General features: G+C 41.0%; 1 pseudogene; it reads right to left on the bottom strand.

Moving 5' to 3' along the window:
* Positions 1-251: 251 nt before the first annotated feature.
* On the bottom strand, positions 252-1,968 carry LOC106609129 (putative violet-sensitive opsin; annotated as a pseudogene).
* Positions 1,969-8,585: the final 6,617 nt, after the last annotated feature.

Here is an 8,585-nt window from a genome sequence, read left to right on the forward strand (position 1 = left end):
TTAGTTAAGATATCCAGGAAATGGAGAGCGTGGTTGAAGTAAAACACTGTTCACCACTGTTTTTAAAAGTGCATCGTAATACAATATAAATCTTTTTACCTTAGATATGTTACAATAATTCAACATGAGTAGATTCAATAAACCCTATTTCCCCTGAACTCACAATTTCAAGGGAACCTTAGATGGTTTATTGAATCCACCCCATTGCTCTTGGGGATGGGCTCCTGATGGACTGAGACCAGAGTCGCAGATTAGGCTGTGGAGACCTCAGTCTTGGAGGCTGAAACTCAAGTCTCCTCAATCTGCTTTCCAAACACGGTTTCCATGATGCAGGCGTTGAACTGAGGAGGGAGACGTAGATTTATGACAGAGAATGAACATAAGGTTGTGTGTCTTGTTCAGACTCACGTCTTAATTCATGTGCTTCATTTCTGAGTGTTTGTCAATGCCTGAGTGTATGTGTGCCACTATGTCGGTGTATTTGGGGCTTATAGAATCACCTGTTTGTTCATGAAGGCGTAAATGAGAGGGTTGTATACACAGGAGCTTTTAGAGAAGAAAGCAGGGATGGTGACCAGGCGGTAGTCTTTGTTCTCGCTTGTTGTATAGGCAAAGTACAAGCCTGCCAAGGCGTAGGGGCCGTAACACAGAATGAAGGAGCACACCATCACAATCACCATCCTAGATACTTATTTTTCTGCCTTCTGGGTGGAAGCTGACTCAGCCTGTGCAGCTGCCACCTACACATACACACACAGACAGGACAAGCTGGTCACATCTGGGTTCCAAACATTGACTATACTGTACTTTGTTTAGTTTTTTTAACCCAGAAAGCGTTGAACTCACAGCCCGTAGTGCTCCCAGTAGCTGGGAGTAGGAGAAAAAGATGATGGGCATGAGGAAACGGGTAACAATAAGGAATTTGGTGTAGCTGGCACAGTGGTACTCCTCATTGTTTGTATACCAGTCAGGTCCACAGGAGCAGCCCAGACCCTCAGGGATATACCTGTAAAACAAACCCAAGTTACTGTAACTCAGGCCCCACACATTGTCTCTCTGAAGGGTTTCCTCCATGCCTATATAAATCAGCGACTTATCTAACTTGAAAAGCAGTGAGCGATGCAAACATTGAAGCCAATTAGTGACATTAATTGCTGGTCAGAACCTTACACGTACGGCAAAACATAATTTTAACTCATTTTAGGATATTTACCATTTTCCCCATCCCCTGTGTGTGCAATATGAACCAAATAGCCTAATAGTAGCCAAATGCAAAGAGTATTTATTAATCCAGACAAGATCAAAGTGTTTGTGAGAGGCTGGGGATGAATACCTGCTCCAGACGAAGAATGGTGGGGTTGCACATCCAATCCCCATGACCCAGGTGAAGGCAACAGCCGCCAGAGCCTGGTTGTTGTCAACTTTGAAGGTGCCGAAGGGTTTGCAGATGACCACGTATCTCTCAAAGGCAAGGACAGCCAGAGACCAAGCTGACACCAACCCTGAGGAAGAGAGAAGAAGCTATCAACAGGTTAGGAGATATCAAACACAATAACTATGTAAATAATCAGAAGAGTAAAATGAATCTCTAAAGTTGTTGCTTTTTTTGTTGTTATGATGATGTTTACCTGCTATTGAACCCATGCAAGCTTCCATTGCACACAAGGTGTAACCCAGGAAGTAGTATCCTCTCGCACTAGAAACGAACACTTGACTCACAGAGAACGTCACAAAGATGAAACCTGCTAACGAGACATTGACCAGGATGTAGTTCAGCGGTTGTCTCAGTTTCTTGTACTTCACTGTCACCACGAGAATTCTAAAGTTTAGGGGTGTTCCAGCAAAGAACACAAAGCCCATGAAAGCAGCCTGTAGGTAGAAAGCCCATACTGGGGCCAGGTGATACTGTGGCCCCTCAAATGGGCTGACCTTAGAGATGTTCTCGTACAGATGGAAGTTCTTTCCCATCTTGGCTCCTCTCTGACTCAGTACCCCTACCCGTCCGTCCCTTAGATGTGCACTGTGATGCTGAAAGGCTCCCTTTTATATGACCAGAAACTACTTATAAACCTCTTTAAATTATGTCTGGAACAAGCTTCTCCTGCGGATCTTCCTGATCTTGTAGGTGGAAGAATAAACTTTAGGATTAAGCTGTCCCCATGACCCGTAAGAAGAGACCTTACTTTGTTGGGCGCAGTTATCCATTTTAAAGAGCCAGTGAGAAAGAAAACAATTTAGAAGAAGAATTGAACTTATAGCAGAGACACGTTGTTTTTGTTGGTGCGGACAGTGTTAAGATAGAAAGCATTGCCATACTTCTGGAGTTTGTAATGTATATCACTGATTCAAGCTAAGCTGTGTAGGCTGTTCTTATGAGGTGGTAACTGCCTTATCCAGTTCCCATTCATCTCTGAGGGACTAATCTTTGATAGACATTAACCTTCCACGAATGTAACCTAAGGGGAGGGGGAAGGGAATGTGGTGAACAGGGGTAAATAGAACAAGCTGACTGGGCAGTGGCAATCACATCAACAATGTTTGGAAACTCCACTTTAACAATTCATTATTGTTAAGTGCTAATCCATCAACCAATGAATTAATTAATTACAGATTCTAAGCAAACATAGAGAGACTTGCTCTTGTTGTCTACCTTTCTACAGGGAAGCTCTAGCACACTGAGCACTGTGAAAGATACATGTCACAATGTAAAAATAGAATGTCTCAAAACACCATGATTGTTTAGTGACACCATGAAAAGTAGTACACCTAAACTGAGATCTGGTGTTTAGAGGGTGTTTGAATGTTAACCCAATGTAAGTGTTGTAGTTCACAGAGTGTGATTAAAACAGAAATGAAGTACTCTGAAACACCTAAAGTGGTTCTTCAACCTGAATATTGGTGTTTTTAAGAGTGTTGCAAAAAAACAAAACATTTTGTACTTTCAGTGCAAGTAAAAGGCAGCATCAAAATACAAAAACTGTGTTTCTCATACAATAAATGGTTTAGAAATGGACATGGTTTATACATTATAAATTGATTGATGATAAGGGACTATGAAGAATATTTTTTGTTATTTTTTCAATGCTTTACTTAGACAGATTAGAAACAGGAAGGGCAGTAAAATGATACATTTTGTTTGAATTTTACACACTCAACAACACAGCCAGACTATAAGAAATTACTCTGGGGTTATTGAAATTCACAACAAACAAAAAAAGTATACTTAATAAAAATGAATGCAAGTCATGCAGAGCCTGTGGTCTAGCGGTAACACACTAAAACACCCCTCTCCCCATCGAAGACTGGATTAAATTCCCCCGCTCCAACCCTTTAATCTGTTTCTCACACCTATCTGTATCCCCTCTGTCATTTCAATAAAGTGTGAAAATACTCCGCAAAATATATATATTTTTAATTATGCAAGTTGTTTAAATGATTTGTTAATTTCATTTGACCAAAAAATGTAATATCAAATACAACTTAATGTGTTGCTCAAAAAGTATATTTCATGAGGATAACCAAAGAGAGACAACATTTAGTGATTGAACTCATTGGAAGTGGTTTTAATCAGCTTGCATTTTCTATCTTGCCACTTGACTCTGATTGTGGGTACTTCAACATTTTTAGACTTCATAATTATTTCACACAATGTTGTATACATGTTTGAAGAAAGAAAAGTATATTTTTATACTAGTATTAAGCTTGTTGTGCCATGAGGTGTAATGGTTCCTGATGAACGGATATCAAAACAGTCAGACAAATTGACGTTCATTGAGAACAGCACCCATTCCCAAACTCATGATTGTTAATGGAAGAGGCAAATGCAGAATTCTCAATTCATGCAATTCAACCTCCAGTTACTTATGGTGATTTGAACACTGTGCATGACAATGCCTGCCAAAATGGCAAACGATTAAATACATGAAACAATGTTAACCATTAAAATTCTCCAGATGAAGTGATCTAATTCTGCACTAGACAGGGTTGAAACACCATAATAGTGTTTAGAAGCTTAAGAGAGAGGAAATGACACCAAAAGAGAAGGTTCTAATTCTGCACTGAACAGGACTCAAAACACCAAAATTATGCTTTCAACTTTTTTCGGTAGGACTCTCAGTCCTACTCTTGATTAAGTGATGTTCCAATACACCATGTAATGTTTCAAAACAGCTTAGGATGATGTGTTTCAATAATCCAGCAAAGTTAAAGTTTTCAATCAAATCAAATGTATTTATAAAGCCCTATTTACATCAGCCGATGTCACAAACTGCTGTCCAGAAACCCAGCCTAAAACCCCAAACAGCAAGCAATGCAGATGTTTTGTTTCCTTCAAGTTGGTGGCAGCTCAGTTGCCACTATTTTGGGTACTACAAAGCACTTATTTTTAACAGTGCACATTCAGGTTTAAATTATTAACCTACTGGTATCAAGATGTAGCTTGAATGGAACAAAAAAATGAGTGCCATATAATAGGTTAGAGAGGTGAGCCAGCAACTTGAGGGTTGCCAGTTTGAATCCCCAATTCGTACCAAAAACTCAGGCCCTTGAGCAAGGCATTTGACCCTTAAACTGCTCCTTGGATTACACTATTTCAATGATGACCTTTGACGTGGGACAGAGATTATGGTTTAGAGTTATAGATAACCTTGATCGGGTGAAAACAGAAAGCTTACGACTATCCGGGCAGCAAGCCAATTAGAGCACAATCAGCCCCAATACACCCCACCCCCTCGTCCATTCCTCCCTCCTTCCCGCCCTGGAAAGGGTGTCTACGTTTCTGAGAGTTGAAATCAGGTGAATTCTGATCAACATACCTCATTAACAAATAATTATTCTCTGTGCAGGACATGGATATTCAGAATGTCTTGTCTATTTTTCCTCTTCACGGTACTGTTGCATATATTGTCAGGGATGGCAGCCGCTGACATTGTATCTGCAAAGTGTCTCAGCTACTTTTTTCAGTTACTGTTTTTTTACCAATAACTCATGCAGACACACCAATAGGAAAACATACTCTCATGACACCACCCCACTATGTAAGCATGGAAAAGTTTCCCCCATCTTATTGATTTACTTAATAAACTGTATGCTACAGTAGTTGGAGTTATTTTTTAAACTCATACATGGTCATGGCTAACAGGTACAGCTAATGTTAGCTACATAAGATGCTTAGTTTTGTTGTCAACGGCCCTTTCCCTGAGCTTCATCACATGTGAAACCTTTCTGCCATCCACCTGCTGCCTGTTGCCTGCCATGTTTACTAGATCGGTTGACATTGGGGTCTTAAAATGCCACAATACAGGGATGAGCCTTAATCTGGAAACAAGATTTACCTGAGATGTACCTGGCCAATCCTTCCAATCTCTGCAAACTGCAGGGATGTAACATGGGATAAGGATCAAACTACAAGATCATCCCTTTAGCCACAGATTGTGGGGTCAAATTACTAATTTGAGGAAGGATCAGGGGTGGGTTTATTGTTAAATGTCCCTACTCCTCCTCACCGTGCCCCCCGTCCTCCTTTTTATACACCTGCACACAGTCAGCCTATCCTCTTTACCTTGGAACCTCTCCAAGGAACAGTTTCCTCTTCCATCCTTATCCTCTGTCCTCCTCTGTCTGGCTCTCGTGCCTTTTCAGATCAGTGCTACTCTAGTTAAGTTTAAGGCAGTAGGGTTTTGATCTAGTTTTTGCTTGAAAACCAGAGCTTCTGCCAATTTACCATCAGCAATAAAGGTATGCTTTTTTCATTTCCAGTTTTTTTTATATGGGTGAGTAGGCTTGTTTAACAGACTATATTTCAGCTTAGCATTTGGGTTGGTTGTTTAATTTGAGGTAAATTGATTAGTTTAAGATTTTAGCTTTAAGGAGAAATCTCAGTCGACAATGCCTATTTGACTGAGATTGGATCTTTGGAAAAATGCATATAACTTTTAGCATTAAAAAGGATTTGATATAGTTTGACACTAATGACAACAAAACTGTGTTTGTACTGCACAGCAAACCGAGGTGCATGCATTGTGATGACCCTTATTTTGAAGATTTTTCCTCAAACTAGGTGAAGATGAAGGACCACTACAGTCCTTCAAGATACATGGTGAAGAAAAGATGGAGAGCGAGTGAAAGAACGAATGCAAGATAAATATCATCCCCAGACTCAGGGTTGTATCATAACCAAGCTGTATGGGTTAGACGTATGGGTATGATACGACCTGGGTTTGACGGTGGTCTGCTGCTGCCTTCAAACAGAGGGTGCTAACACCAATGGCTCTCTATAACTGAGTATTTTGCATGTATTTTCTTACCTTTTACTTTTCCTTTCCATTTTGCCAAGAGAAGAATGTATAGCAGCCTAAAAGGAATTGTTTTAACAGCTGTACAATTGCTTAAAATGGCACTCTTGACTTTTGCATTTTGTGTTTTGCGACAAAAGTATGCTCCAGAAAGTGATCCACAAAATAAACTAAATAGAACAAACCTTGTACTTCGGTCTACTCTGCTATTGTGAGATCATGGCAAATAGAAAAGCATCCATTTAAAAACCCTTAGATTAGCTGCTGTGGGGGTTGGTGACACCAGTGGGATCTACCCGGTACAGCCAGAAGAGGACTGGCCACCCCTCGGAGCCTGGTTCCTCTCTAGGTTTCTTTATAGGTTCCTGCCTTCTAGGGAGTTTTTCCGAGCCACTGTGCTTCTGCCTCTGCATTTCTTGCTCTTTTGGGTTTTAGCCTGGATATCTGTAAAGCACTTTTTGACAACTGCTGATTTAAAAATGGATTTATTAAATAAATGTAATCTTGTGAGGGTGGAGTAACAGCATAATGATCCTAAAGGGGTAAACCACACCCTCTTGGTGCGCCAGGCAAGCAAAGTCAAGTGCACCTAAGAGTTGCTCTTTTAAAATATAGTGATGCTTTAATCAAATCTTTCACACACAGGCTTCTAAACATCCATAGTAAATGTAAAACAACACTCCTTATAGAGTAAGCACCAATTAACAAACTTGAGATACTCTATATATACAAAAGCATGTGGACACCCCTTCAAATGAGTGGATTCAGCTATTTCAGCCACACCTGTTGATGACAGGTGTATAACATCGAGCGCACAGCTATGCAATCTCCATAGACAAACATTGTCAGTAGAATGGCCTTACTGAAGAGCTCAGTGACTTTCAATGTGGCACCGTCATAGGACGCCACCTTTCCAACAAGACAGTTCATAAAATTTCTGCCCTGCCAGAGCTGCCCCAGTCAACTGTAAGTGCTGTTATTGTGAAGTGGAAACGTCTAGGAGCAACAACGGCTCAGCCACGAAGTGGTAGATCACCATGCGTAATGCCAAGCGTCTGGAGCAGTGGAAACGCATTCTCCGGAGTGATGAATCACGCTTCACCATTTGGCAGTCCGATGGACGATCTGGGTTTGGCTGATGCCAGGAAAACGCTACCTGCCCGAATGCATAGTGCCAACTGTAAATTTTGGTGCAGGAGGAATAATGGTATGGGGCTGTTTTTCATGGTTCACACTAGGCCCCTTAGTTCCAGTGAAGGGAAATCTTAACGCTATAGCATTCTATGACATTTTAGACAATTCTGTACTTCCAACTTTGTGACAACAGTTTGGGGAAAGCCATTTCCTGTTTCAGCATGACAATTACCCCGTGCACAAAACGAGGTCCATACAGAAATGGTTTGTTGAGAACTTAACTGGCCTGCACAGAGCCCTGACCTCAACCTCATCGAACACCTTCAGAATGAATTGGAACGCTGAGTGCGAGCCAGGCCTAATCACCCAACATCCATGCCCGACCTCACTAATGCTCTTGTGACTGAATGGAAGCAAGTCCCCGCAGCAATGTTCCAACATCTAGTGGAAAGCTTTCACAGAAGAGTTGAGGCTGTTACAGGAGCAATGCCCATGATTTTGGAATGAGATGTTTGACAAGCAGCTGTCCACATACTTTTGGCCATGTAGTGTACTTACACCCATGAAGCATGCCAATAGTGGCAGGAGTTTTTCTAACCATGTGACCTGACCAGTAAAAATTTGGGGTCCAATGTCTTCTTTGCATCAGGTTACTCTCCTGCAGGGAAACTATTGACAACTGCTTCTAGGACGCAAACCTGTAATGACCCACTATCTGGTTTGATTGTTGTAAATGGTTTTCAACCTTTTTTGGTTACAATAATCACATTTCGCTCAGTCTGAACTGAAGTACCCCCTCACGTCCATCTGATAGTTAAGCAAATGTTATTATGCATATTCCCAAATACCCCCTGTGGATAGGCCAGGTAGGTACCCTCATGGGTACTCCTAGTACAGATTAATAGGCATCTTTGGTACTCGTACCCCAGTTTGAGAACAACTGTTGTAAATCATGCGCTTTGCTGACATCTAACGGTCTTTCAGTGTATATTGGGGTTCTCTTACAAAAAACAAATTACATACAGCCTAGTAACATAGTTATACATTGTAACCATTAATTCAATTCAATTGATATGGTGTTTCTTGTTTTTACAATAACAGTAAAAGAGACCCGCCCATTGTGTCTCTCGAATATGTGAAGGACAGCTTTTAGTTCCT

The sequence above is a fragment of the Salmo salar genome, chromosome ssa07 (genome assembly GCF_905237065.1).
Source record: "Salmo salar chromosome ssa07, Ssal_v3.1, whole genome shotgun sequence".
Lineage (NCBI taxonomy): Eukaryota > Metazoa > Chordata > Actinopteri > Salmoniformes > Salmonidae > Salmo > Salmo salar.